Source organism: Pezoporus occidentalis, unplaced genomic scaffold, assembly GCF_034315485.1.
Source record: "Pezoporus occidentalis ecotype Australia unplaced genomic scaffold, CSIRO_AGI_Poc_V1 ctg168, whole genome shotgun sequence".
Taxonomy (NCBI): Eukaryota; Metazoa; Chordata; class Aves; order Psittaciformes; family Psittacidae; genus Pezoporus; species Pezoporus occidentalis.
In genome coordinates this window covers 169573-183035 of record NW_026913510.1, presented here as the reverse complement: position 1 = coordinate 183035, position 13463 = coordinate 169573, and the positions used below count along the sequence as shown (strand labels likewise).

At 47.9% G+C, this 13463-nt stretch overlaps 1 non-coding gene across 1 annotated transcript; it reads left to right on the top strand.

Annotated features, from left to right (window-relative positions):
• The first annotated feature begins 11313 nt into the window (after positions 1-11313).
• TRNAM-CAU (transfer RNA methionine (anticodon CAU)) lies at positions 11314-11385 on the top strand. Its single transcript has one exon. It is a non-coding gene; the product is annotated as a tRNA-Met (tRNA).
• Positions 11386-13463: the final 2078 nt, after the last annotated feature.

Below are 13463 nucleotides of genomic sequence, written 5' to 3'. Positions count from 1 at the left end.
CCCAGTGAGGCAAGAGGAGCAGCAATGGCCATCCATAACATCCATAACTCTGTGCTCCCCAACCTAGTTCAGCCAACCTACTCTGACAACGAGGATAAATCTCTACTGAACACATGAGTTTGAACACCACCATGGAGCTGACACTGCTTTCCTGGCCTCACGTGCACCCAGCGCCAGCCGAGGCACAGAGCTGACCTTGCCTCACTCCTCCCCAGCAAACACGCCGAGCGATCACTCTCCCCTGCAGATAACAGGGAAATGATGTTTGTTATCCTGCTGGAAAAGCAAAACAGCCCTCGTGCTGTCACCTCCCTGGGGTCAGCAGACGCAAAGCCTTTGCTCCCAGTTGGTGCCAGCCCCCAGCTCCACGCCTTGGATGGGAGGGCACAGGAACCCTTGTAACGTAGCCCCCACATAGGACCATGTGCAGGACCCACTGTGGGACAGAAGGGAGATGTTCATTATGCAAAGGGGATGCGGAGAGGGCGGTGGGATTTGTGTTTTTCCCAGATGCTGAATGCCATATTAAACTAGAATGGCATGTATAACCACAAATCACACACCAAACCAGTAACACCACCTGGAGATGGACTTGGGGGTCTTGGTCAATGAGAAAATGAACATGAGCCGGCTTCAGTGTGCGCTCGCAGCCCAGAAAGCCAACCGTATCCTGGGCTGCATCAAAAGGAGCGTGACCAGCAGGTCGAAGGAGGTGATCCTGCCCCTCTACTCTGCTTTCGTGAGACCTCACCTGGAGTATTGTGTGCAGTTCTGGTGTCCTCAACATAAAAAGGACATGGAACTGTTGGAACAAGTCCAGAGAAGGGCCACGAGGATGATCAGGGGACTGGAGCACCTCCTGTATGAAGGCAGGCTGAGGAAGTTGGGGCTGTTCAGCTGGAGAAGAAAAGGCTGCATGGAGACCTCAGAGCAGCCTTCCAGTATCTGAAGGGGAGCTATAGGGATGCTGAGGAGGGACTCTTCATTAGGGACTGTAGTGATAGGACAAGGGGTAACGGGTTAAAACTTAAACAGGGGAAGTTTAGATTGGATATAAGGAAGAAGTTCTTTACTGTGAGGGTGGTGAGGCACTGGAATGGGTTGCCCATGGAAGTTGTGAATGCTCCATCCCTGGTGCTGTTCAAGGCCAGGTTGGACGAAGCCTTGGGTGACATGATTTAGCGTGAGGTGTCCCTGCCCATGGCAGGGGGTTTGGAACCGGATGATCTTAAGGTTCTTTCCAACCCTAACTATTCTATGATTCTATGTAAAGCACTGCACCCCATTGCTCATACCACATCCACTGCTCGGCTCACAGCTGTGTGGGGTGAAGGGCATTAGCATTTCCCCTTATTTCTAACAATTGATGAAGGCATTTAGTAGCCAGGGAGGTACTAAAGGTGAGGACCAAGGTGAGGATCATCTTGTGAACATGACACCACAGACTTGTTCCAAGTATTGGAGAAGTCACCATCTACCTGCTTGTTAAATAAATGTCCTCGCAGCTGCCAAGTCCTTCATGCATGAGGAGTCCTGCCCTGCACAGACACCTCTAAATCCAAACATCTTCAAGACAGGTTTTACATCAGCTTAAGTTGCCAGGGGTTGAAAGGATGTCCATGGAGTCTCAAAAATACCATGTGCAGTAATCTGCCCCTTAAAGCCAGCTTCTTCTTTCTTTCAAGGGTTTTCTGTTGCTCAGCAGAGCAGCAGGAAAGAAGTAGGAGCTTTCCTACCATTTCTACACTTGAACTCTGAGCTCCAAGTAGCTTTCTGTATTGGAAGTAGCCCTCTGTAGACCAACACAACCACATTTACACAACTCCTGCCATGCCTCCATCTCTCTCTGCCCCCCATAAACAGAATCACAGAATGGTTTGGGTTGGAAAGGGTCTTAAAGCTCATCCAGTTCCAACCCCCTGCCATGGGCAGGGACACCTCCCACTAGAGCAGCTTGCTCCAAGCCCCTGTGTCCAACCTGGCCTTGAACACTGCCGGGGATGGAGCAAGTATTTCCTCTCAGGCTGACCCATCAGTATTTCCATGCCAGATAAAATCACTTGGGCAGGCTGGTGTTGGTTCCCATTGTTCCTGTTAATCATCCCTGCTCTAACCGGGATTTCTCCATAATGAAATAGGATGTCACAGGCAAAACAGAGACTTCTGCCCAAACCAAGTTGGCCAAGTGAAAAACTATGTCCTGTTGATAACTCCCAGCAATGTGCCTCTGAGGATATGCCCCAGCATATGTGGTTTTCTCCTCATGCAGTCACTTTGAGGTAAACAAAATTCCCATTAACCTGGGTGAGGATGTCTTATCCTCATCCTGCTGCTGTGGAAAAAGGGACTTGATGTTGCAAATCCAGGTTGGTGCTGGTGGGCTGCTGAGCCAGAGCCCAGAAAGCAGGTTAACCTGTCAGGAAACAGCTTTGAGCCGGAATCATGCAGCAGATATAAACAAGTAGATGTTGAAAGAGAAATCACCACTGAACTTTCTGATACAGTACTATAGGAAAAAGAAGTCCCGTTGCATCTACCCTCCACCTACCTGCCTTTCATACCAAAGTCTGAGATAATGCATCCTCGAGTGCCAGGATGCAGTGCCTAAATCAACCCATTAACCAACATGCATCAACCCAGATTACTCATAAACCCATATGCATCAAACCGAATCACTCATAAAGCTGCACGCAAAGGTCAGGAATGGCCTTGCACCCTTTCTGTGTCCTTAATGCACACCCGGTGCTGCCTGACTGATACCAGCCCTAACCTCTTTTCCCTACAATCTACCTACATTTGGTGGGGATCAGCAGTCACCTTCCAGGGAAGGTTTAAAGTGCCTCAAAGCACTCGTATTGCAAATCTTGGGCTGAGCCCAAGCTCTTCCAAACTGGAAGGTGAGACACATCATTTGCACTGCTGGTGACCTGCTGGCCCAGCTCCGCTTGCTGCTTCCATTATAGGATTTACTCCTTCCGCCTCCAGCCCTGGGGCCTGGAGAGCCATCTGCCCCCTATAACTAACTAGGATACCCATCATCTAAGCAAGACAAAGTGGATCCCTCTTCCTAGACGGCTGCATCGATGAATACAATTGTCATACACATGTACATCGTACACACAAAACTGCACGGAGAGGGCTTCCATTTTGGTTTTTGGATGTGATATTTCACCAACTCAACCAGATTTCAGTGGGAGTTTCCTGCCCCTGCCTGCTCCATGTCACAGTGGCACCAGTCACACTGCAGCTGTAAGATGTGTACTGTAATTATTAGTAATTGTATTCACTTGCTCCATATAAAAATATCAGCACAGTAACATGAATGATTTGTGTAATGATATATTTGCTGCTATTAGGACCTAATACTTTATGCCTGTAATTACACACTATGTCCCATATAATAGGCCTGGAATTGCTGTGTAAATTTTGGGTAATTGCAGAAAACTATGCTACAAACAGGTCCCCCTAGACTAAGTTGAGCATTCACTACCAGGAAATAACCATTATTAAAGGCTCTGCAATAGACAAACCAATAGATTGGAGCCAAAAGCCATCTCAACATACAGCTGTAATGATGGAGACAAAGAAAGCATGTGAGTGTATTAGGGGGAGAAATGAGCAGGGGAGCAAGAGTAGTACAAGTCCAGGTAGTGTTATCCATGAGGGATATTTCTTCTAACTCTGATTGTGGCAATACTCTGGAATAAAGCCGAAGAACCTCGAGTGAGTGCAATGTAAACTCCAAGTAGCACAAACCCGTTCAGATGCAACTGTTTCAAAGCATTTAGAAGCCGTGGTCGTCATTAAAAGAGAAAGTTATAATGTTTGCATCTAAATTAAAAGTCTGCCAGAGGTCATTGCAGCTTAATGCACAGGCAGGCTTTTCTAAGTCGGCTGGGAACACTGACATTGATTAAGATTTATCCCCTCCTCCCAGATCCAAGAGCTTTTCCAGGTTTCAAAGCACTTTTCTTTGGGTGAAGCTGCTTCTTCCCCTCCTCACTGCAGTATCGGCACATATTCTATCTAAAATCAATAGCAGTGCAGCGTGTTGCCCCGTGGGCTTCTTGCCGTTGTGAGTGTTTCTCCCAAGGATGGGATGTGATAGGAAGAAATGAGATCAGCCATTTCTATGGCTGAGTGAACACTTATGGGCTTTGAGGGCTTTCTTATGGTCGTGAACCTCAGAACAACTTCTGATTGTTCTAATTTCACTGCAGCCTTCCAGCTTCGTCATCTATGCTGCCAGCTTCTATTAAGGTTCCATTAAAAGGCAATGAAACACGGGGCTTTTTACAATACCCTTGACAGAACAATTTCCCTTTCTGGATACAGTAAAAAAACTTCAGCCAAAAATACATCTTTTTGGCTTAAAAAAAAAAAAAAAGAAAAAGGAAAGAAAGGGAGACAATTTCAAGTAGATCAAAATATTCCATAAAATGTTGTCTGACTGTCTCAGCCAGAAAAAACAATCCAGAAAGGCTGATTTTCAAAGCAAAACAATGATTTTTCCTCCCTGCCTATCATAATTACATTTGCTTCCTCTTGCTTATGAAAAGCCCTAGATATCAGACAGTATTTCATTTCGTGTGGAGCTAAGTGTTTTGTTGAGACCAAAACATTTTCCACAACACTTTGTCATTGAGAAATGTTCTGTAATTGAATTTTACTGTTCTTAGTTTTACCTTTTCCTTCAAGGATCCTAACAGCTTTTCACTTTAAGTATAACTGCACTTAGCAAGAGAAAGAAGAACAAACCCTGCCCTCAGATACAACCAGGTGAATTCATGCAAATCCTCATTGAAACAGAACATGTTATAAAAGGGAAGAGAGTATAAAATCTAATCTTAAATTACACGTAGAATAAGCTTGCCCACTGTATTGAAAGTTTTAACCCAAAATATACCAATCAGTTATCAGATCTGTGTCCTATCATGTCAGCATTGAAACAAGTCTGATTTGTGGCCAACCACATATGCACTTGATCTTCCTGAAGTCCATGGGGTATCTCGTAGTGTTAAGCACAAGCAGCCAGTTTGGTGCCCCAGCGCCAGGGATGGGTTTTGTGCAGTGAAAGATCACGTAGCTTCAGATATTGGTAGATACTAAGTCCCTGTCCCCATGAGCATGTTCCTTCTCATTTGGCACAGTGCACTGAAAGAGGTGATTAGGGCTGTCCCCCATCCCACTTGCGTAAGAGAGTATAAAACATGGGCTTAAGTATAGGGCTCTTTGCAATGAAGCAGAAGATCTCTTTGCTCTATCCCTTTCCATGGCATGCATTATAATAGTATATAGCTCATGAATCAGACCATAAATCACTCCTGGAGTTGCTGTGCAGAGGAAAGCAAGGGAGCTGTTTGCGAGGAAGCCTGAGAGGGCTGAAAGTGAGAAGTTGGCAAGACTCGAAGACAGGCCTGAGCCCCTGATTGAGGAGCCAGCAGAGGAGAGCAGGGCCCTGAGCAGCCAAGGCTGATGAGGGGAAAGCTGTGATGGACTGAGATCCCCACCTCATCAGTAGCATACATATTGGTGTAGCCATGGGGCTGACACAAAATACTGAGTGAGTGCTTCTGGTGAGGGTGAATGGAGAGCATCCTGCACAACAATACTGTGTAATGGTCATGAGACCTTCATGAGATGTAGACTTGTGAAAGCTAAATGAAGATGGGAGACACAGCCTTCATTCTGGAAACTCTTAACTTCCCCATGATGGAGTTATGAATCAGCGCAGTTTAGAGGCATATACTACCTATACACTGAGATTTACAGACTGCACGTTTGCATGTCTACAATTCAAACTTGATTGTGATGACCTCACATAAAATAGTAATAATCAGCTGTCAATAATACTTTGGGAATTGGGGGAAATACAAAGGGAAAATGTTCATTCTTAGTAACTGGTGCTGACGGTCAGGAAATTGAACCTTCTGCTAGTATTAGTCACAGGAGCCAAAAACATTGCTGCTGAATGTTTCTGGGGAGCATATGCTTTATACACTTGAAAGATGCTCTTCTATAGCAAGTCTTTGCAGTTGACTAATAAAGGCAGAAATCATAAAGATTCCCTTTTCCTTTGGTAGTTAATCAGCCCCAGGTCTATTGCTGTTCAAGCAGAGAGCTGTCTTCATCCCAGGCTCTCTCCTTCGCTGCATCCCTAGGATGCAATCCTATGTGCAGTTAGCTGGTGGTTCCCTAATGAATCAAACCGTTTGCTCCAGAAATACAAGATGAAGGGCCAATATTTTCAAAAGCTGCCTTTAAAACTCTGGCAGCAATTTAGTGTGGTCATGTTTCCGAGTGTGAAGTTCTTCATGTATGAATGCTTGCACTCAGGATTTATTTGCTTGGACTGCACTCACATCCGCGCAGGGAGCGTGACCGTGAACCCAAGGTTTTCCATGTGCTATCTACTAGATGAGGAAAAATGGGTTTAAAGGATTAGGAACCAGCTAAGGACTGGAAACCTGGTAAGGATTTGCAGATGTAGCCTGGTATTTAGGGCTATAGAGCAGGGAATGAGTTAGAGGAGAGGAAAATGAAGAAGAAAAATACATTCATGTGAAGCAAACCCAGACCCAGCAGTTTTGCTACATTCACTATTACCTTTGTTGTCTCTCTTTGCACTTCACTAAGTGCCTTTCTGTGCACATCTGGGATCACAACAACACAAAGCATGATGCACAGATCCCAGAGGTGGCCTCAGACCTGGTAAAGCTCTGGCCACAAGAGCATCATCCAAGATGAAGACTAATTAGTCCTTGCGGGAGCCTATCAGCTCCAGTGCTGGGGTGCTAACATGACATGAGACTTCTATGAGGACCTGAATGGGGGCCTACTGTTTGGGTGTACTAACCCTCACTGGCCTTGCCTGGAGACCCCTAATACACCCCTGCCTCACACCCCATCTCTTATCCACCTTGCTCAGAAGGGAAGAACCGTGGCTCAGCCTGAGCAAGAGGTTTCAATACATGTTTTTGAATGGTTAGTGATCTCCCCTGTCCAAAATGCACAGGGCAGGACCACGCCATGTAGTGCTCATCATAGGGCACACCAGAAAGATGCCACTCGCCCGAGCCCACACACACACAAATCTGCCCCAGCTCTTTATCACCCCCATTTTTAGCCTTTTCTGCTTTAAAAGAAATGCTAAATTTAATACAGAAATAATATAGAAATAAAACCAAGAGTCTTTCAGCTTCTAGGGAGGAAAGTGTCCTTGCTCAGGAAGCGTGAAATTAAAAGCTCTCAAGCATGCCTTCACCCAGCGCCACACCACGTGCACCTCGGGCTGGGAGCAGCAGGCTGGGAGCTCACTAATTCGCTCCATGGCCTCATCCTGCAAACATGCACCCCTGCAAGAGAGGCTTACTCATGGAAACACTATGCCTGCATTCCCCTTAGGGAGGAACCTGCTCCGCGGGCTGCCCAGGGGACAGGGCTGGCACCCTCGGGAGGGCTCCAGCAGCACAGCAAGGCACCAAGCCTGGCCGGGAGCAGGAGATACCACATACACTGAAGGACACCCTCTGGCCATGCTCGACATGACCCAGGTTCACTGTGTGCTAGGCTGCATCAAAAAGGAGCGTGAGCAGCAGGTTGAGGGAGGGGATTCTGTTCTGCTGTGCTCTGGGGAGACCTCCCCTGAAGTGCTGAACCCAGCTCTGGGGCAACAACACAAGAGGGACGTGTACCTGTGGGAGTGAGTTCAGAGAAGGGCCAGGAAGATGCTCCAAGGGCTGGAGCAGCTCTGCTCTGGAGCCAGGCTGAGAGAGCTGGGCTGGGGCAGCCTGGAGAAGAGAAGGCTCCTGAAGGGGAGACCTTAGAGCAGCTCCAGTGCCTAAAGGGGCTGCAGGAAACCTGGAGAGGGGCTTTGGACAAGGGATGTAGGGACAGGCCAAGGGGAATGGCTTTAACCTGCCGGAGGGGAGACTGAGATGAGCTCTTAGGCAGAAGCTCTTCCCTGTGAGGGTGCTGAGGCGCTGGCACAGGGTGCCCAGAGAAGCTGTGGCTGCCCCATCCCTGGCAGTGTTCAAGGCCAGGTTGGACACAGGGGCTTGGAGCAAGCTGCTCTAGTGGAAGGTGTCCCTGCCCGTGGCAGGGGTTGGAACTGGATGAGCTTTAAGGTCCTTTCCAACACAAACCAGTCTGGGATTCCATGATATGGTTCTATGCTCAAGGCCACACTTGGATGTTTTCTGATAACACGGGCTCAAAAATCTCTTCTGCAACAAAATGCCTTCAAGCAGTTCTCAACAGACTCCAGAGACATTCCCATGAGTCTTACAAATAGCAGCCTGCCTAGAGTTTGCTTTGTGGCATGTTTTCCTTAGGAAAACGTGGGTGCTGTTGTTTCCCAGCTCTCTCCAGCAGCCTTCAGGTCCTCAGGGCTGGGCATGAGACACACAAGATGGGCTCCTGCCAGTTCCCTCCTAAATCATGATGGTCCCTCACGTTTGCAAGGCTGTGTAATGGTCTGTCTCCTGCTCCTCATCCTCACTGGTTAGATAGAGCAGGGCGAGCTGGCCTCCAATACACAAACCATGCTTTCTGGGGCAAGGCCAGAAGCTCTGTCATCTCCCAAGGTTCCAAGCTCAGGTGGTCCCCATGGAGGTTGCAACCATGTGCAGTGACACATGTGCTTCTGTCCTTGCCATGCACCCTTCCATCCTGCTCAATGTATGTGAGGAAGAGAAGGAAGCCAAGGGACCTGCTTTTCCTTAAGAGATGGGTATCAAATAGTTCCCTGCTTGCTTTCAAACTCAACAAAATTGAAAGGCTTGGTCCCCCCTTGGGAGAGCCCCATCAGGGTCTGAGGATTGTTCCCATCATGACAGAGGTGAAGGTACTCTCCCAGGACCTCAGAATCTCTAGAGGACCAGTGTCTTCACATAGCTTTGGGGAGCACTTTCTGGGACCCCTTCCTGCACAGCTGCAGCTCCATTGGTAACGGTGCACCAACCCAGCACATTCCAGGCTCCTTTGGTTTGAGTGATGCATATTTTGACAGCTCAGAGAAAACATTTTGCAAGATGCACAGTCAAAGGCTCTTTCGAGCCGAGATGCTGTGGAAAAGCCACATGAGCTCTCCAAGGCACTATCTCTCATGCTCTGTCTTTGCCAGCTGCTCTAATGAAAGCTCCCTGTGCAGGCCAGAAGATACAGCAGGGAATAATACATTCCTTTAAATAGCATCCTCGCCTGCTTGAAGAGGCCATGAACATTTTAACTCACTTATAATTATCCTGTGGTTCAACCCTCTCTCCTGCAGTCTGCACTGGGCACCAGGGCCAGGCAAAGGCATGGGAAGCATTCAGAATGGCATTAGCTAACCCATGACCATTCAGAGAGCACTTGTGGTCATGTCCTTTCCCAAGCAATACTGCTCACTGCACAATACCTACCCTGTAGTGGGTTCTCAGACCTTGATTACCCAGAGGTAATTGGCATATGAAGATGCAGCACTGAGGTCAGCAGAGAAGACCTTGTTGCACCAAGGACTGATCTCAAAGAGGTGATGACTTCAATAGTATGTGATGCTGGCCATAAAATGCTCCCTTAACATCTTCCACGTGATATTTTCCACAAGCAAAGCCAACTAAAGAGGTCCCTGCATGTCCTCCTCCTTCTGCCCCATGCAACCATCTGTAAACCACATCAGTGAAAGAAAACGCATGGGGCCAAGGGGGGAAATAAATTCATTGAGGCTTTATAAAGTGCACGGACCCCATTTGCAGCACGACCCACAAGCAATTGTTTTGGCACAGCAGTGGGACAGCAAACTGCCAAGCAACAAAAGATAAACGGGGCTAAGGAGCATTGGGCTCCCTTAAAGCAGCTTTGCTTAAGGAGGTATTTGAAGAGGACTGTCTTCTAGATGACTAGAAGGAGCAGTATGAGGTCAGTGTTGAGAGGTTTGGAATTTCTATACAGAAAGAATTATTTAGGTAATTCCCAGTCTCCTTCCCCATAGGAAATTTCAAACAAAATCCTTAAGGTTCAGTGGCAAAGAGCAGTTTCCAGCCTAAATAAAAAATTACACGAGGAAAAAATTGTTATGGGAAAAAGTACCAAAAGTATCATTTTCGCTGCTGAAAGCTGAAATTCTGCCACAAAAAAAAAAGGTCATTTTGCCACTCCCCAGAAAACCAGAGAAAATATTAGCATTTTTCTATGGGTGATTTTTAACGGTTGCCTCATTGTCATTGACTTCAATGCACTTTCTGCAGCCTCCCAGCCCTGCCCTTGCCTCACTGTGCCTATGTACATGTACAGCCTCTTCAGGACAGGACAGGTTTCTCTCTCACGCAACCCCCAGCACACCCAGTGTTTTAATCAGATTGCATTACTGATGGCAATACTCTGATAGAGTCATAGCTTTATGATGATGCAGATGTGTGCTGCCAGAGCACGTCAAAGGTGCTGGGCTTTCTCTCTGGTTTAATTTCTCTGCATCACCTTCTGCTTCTTGTCTTGCTCTGCCATTGCCTCAAAATGCCTTAGCACCTCTCCTATGGAGCCAGGCTGAGAGAGCTGGGCTGGGGCAGCTTGGAGAAGGATCCTTAAGGGGAGACCTTAGAGAGCTCCAGTGCCTAAAGGGGCTGCAGGAAACCTGGAGAGGGGCTTTGGACAAGGGCCTGTAGGGACAGGCCAAGGGGAATGGCTTTAACCTGCCAGAGGGGAGACTGAGATGAGCTCTTAGGCAGAAGCTCTTCCCTGTGAGGGTGCTGAGGCGCTGGCACAGGGTGCCCAGAGAAGCTGTGGCTGCCCCATCCCTGGCAGTGTTCAAGGCCAGGTCGGACACAGGGGCTTGGAGCAAGCTGCTCTAGTGGAAGGTGTCCCTGCCTGTGGCAGGGGTTGGAACTGGATGAGCTTTAAGCCCCCTTCCAACCCAAACCATTCCATGAGTCTATGAATATACAATTGCTTCTTATCCCAAAGGCTTTGATGCTATAGAAGTAATTGACGGCACAGTAATACTTCTTGACATTGTGAGGCAAATGATGTCAAACAGCCCGAAGAAAGACAAGTGCCCCATGTTTTTCAGGGGCATTTTAGGGACTATCCCTAAATTTTATCAGGTGTTTTCCTTTTTTATGCTGCTCTACAAAGCCTATTTTAAAACACCCATTTGTCATGGGTTTTTTGCTGGGCTAAACCATTTGTGTTGCATATGTCTACCAGCAATCCATTTAAGTTTATCATAGAATATAAGAAAACCAAGTTGCACCCTCATGGAAGTGTCAGCAGAACCAGACCTCCTCTTACGAGCCTTTACTGTGAGAAAAGAAGCTCTTTATATTTGCTGTGCAGAGCAGAGTGGCGCAGCGGAAGCGTGCTGGGCCCATAACCCAGAGGTCGATGGATCGAAACCATCCTCTGCTAATTGCTTTTGGGAAGTTCAAGCTGGATATAAAGAAGCTTTTTACTGTGAGGGTAGTGAGGCACTGGCACAGGCTGCCCAGGGAAGCGTTAAATGCTCCATCGCTGGCACTGCTCAAGGCCAGGTTGGATAGAGCTTTGGGCAGCCTGGTCTAGTGTGAGGTGTCCCTGCCCATGGCAGGGGGTGGAACTGGGTAATCTTAAGGCCCTTTCCAACCCTAACTATTCTATATGATTCTATGCTTTACAATGAGAAATTTGGCCTCTTGGGGGCTGAAATTAACTTTCCTCTCTTCCTTCCAGTGTTCAGGAATGGGTTAATTTGCACTGAGCCAAACCATGGTAAGCGTTCCTCCAAGCCAAAGAACCACTCTATTTGCTACAGATTCATCTCCATGCAGTATTTCCAGCACAAGGAGGGGGCATCAAAACAGCTTTTCATGGGAACGAACTGCTTTCACACCTCCAGCTGCAGCTGTGTGGGAAAGGGCAGTCCATTTTAGCCACACTGGAATACCCCGGCTCTCCTGGCAATGGTGAGCTCAAGCAGCCTTTCCCTGCTTCCCAAACCGCAATTGCAGCAGTTGCAGCTCTCCACTTTGTGAAGCAACCCTTTGTTGTGTTTGCAATGAGGGTATGCACCGTGCCCTGTCACCAGCCTCACACAGTGGGGACCAGAGCATGCTGGCAGCACACTGCCTCTGGGACAGGACCTGTATCCTGCACACCCTGCTACCAAAGCGGTGCCAGCATCAGGCATGGACCTGCTGCTGCAGATATTCAGTGACACCAAGTGGGATGCCTGCCTTTGCCCTTCTGCTCTGGACAGGGCTGAGCCTGTATTCAGATAGAGAGTAACTCCATGTTTAGGGAATATGAACGCTGAGGGTGTGAAGCAGACACTTGGGGAGATGCAAACCAGGCACCAAATCTGTTCTTTCATGAGCTTTCCCACCTCAGGTGTCTCATACAAATGCTGACCATAGAGGGTCACCTATATTACTGTTCTGTGCCCCATTCCCTCAAGTTACACATCGATCCCAACACCTTAATACCTGCTTAGCTCAATGCCCTGCATGGAAAACCTCCATTCAACACAAATCTTTCAGTTCTTTCCTCACCTTCCAAATAACTTCTTTTCTCCCCCTGTCCCACCATCACCCATGGGGGAGTTCAGCCCCTCTTCTTCTGCCTCTTGCCCGAGGAGGGGAATGTCAGAACTGATGTCTCCAAGAAAAGGAGCCAAGAAAAGGGTATTCTTATGGTACTGCATTCAGACCCTTATCAACTGCACCCAAGCCACAGGGAGCTTCAAAAACTCACTGGTGTCTCCATTTTAAATGCATGAACAAACCAAACCCCTGCAGAAACATATGCAGCGTATTTCTTGCACGTCAGTTTATCACACAAGGAGGCAGCTCATTTCTGGACATCTCCTCCATGGAGAACACATGATAGAGTGCTTTGTCTGAGATCAGAACTGATTCCACGTTATCATCACCATCAACAGTTCACTGCCTGAAACACCCCAAGTTGGAAATCTACTTCATATGAGCACCCAGCCCCTATATGCCAGCCTTTCCACCCAGCTATTGCTCTTGCTCTCAGTCCTCCCAGTGTCTCAACCAGCTTGTTCAATGCAGAGACACCACTTCCCCTGGTACAGCAGGAGGGAGAGGAGGAGCACTCACCCTAACCCTCATGAAGATAAAGGCTGGTACCTGCAGAGGTCACAACCAAGGACCCCACCGGTGTTTGCTGCTCCCCAGCCAGGAAGCAGCCGCCTGCGAGCACATCCATCGCAGCTGCAGGAGCCTGCAGCCCAGAGAATTAAGCATTCAGCAGCCACTAAACTCAAAAATAGACAGTAGGCGCCAAAATCCTCAGCTGTGGCTCCTTGGACTACACTGTATTTACACTGATTTAAGCCAGCTGAGGATCCGCGTCACCGGGCCAAGTCCCACTGGCCTACCTCAAGCTGATGGCTAGTTGACGTGACTGATGACTAAGATTCCCATTTAGCCTAACTGGAAGCATGAGCAGAGCCTGTGTAGTGCTACCATTGTTGACTCCAGCCTTTT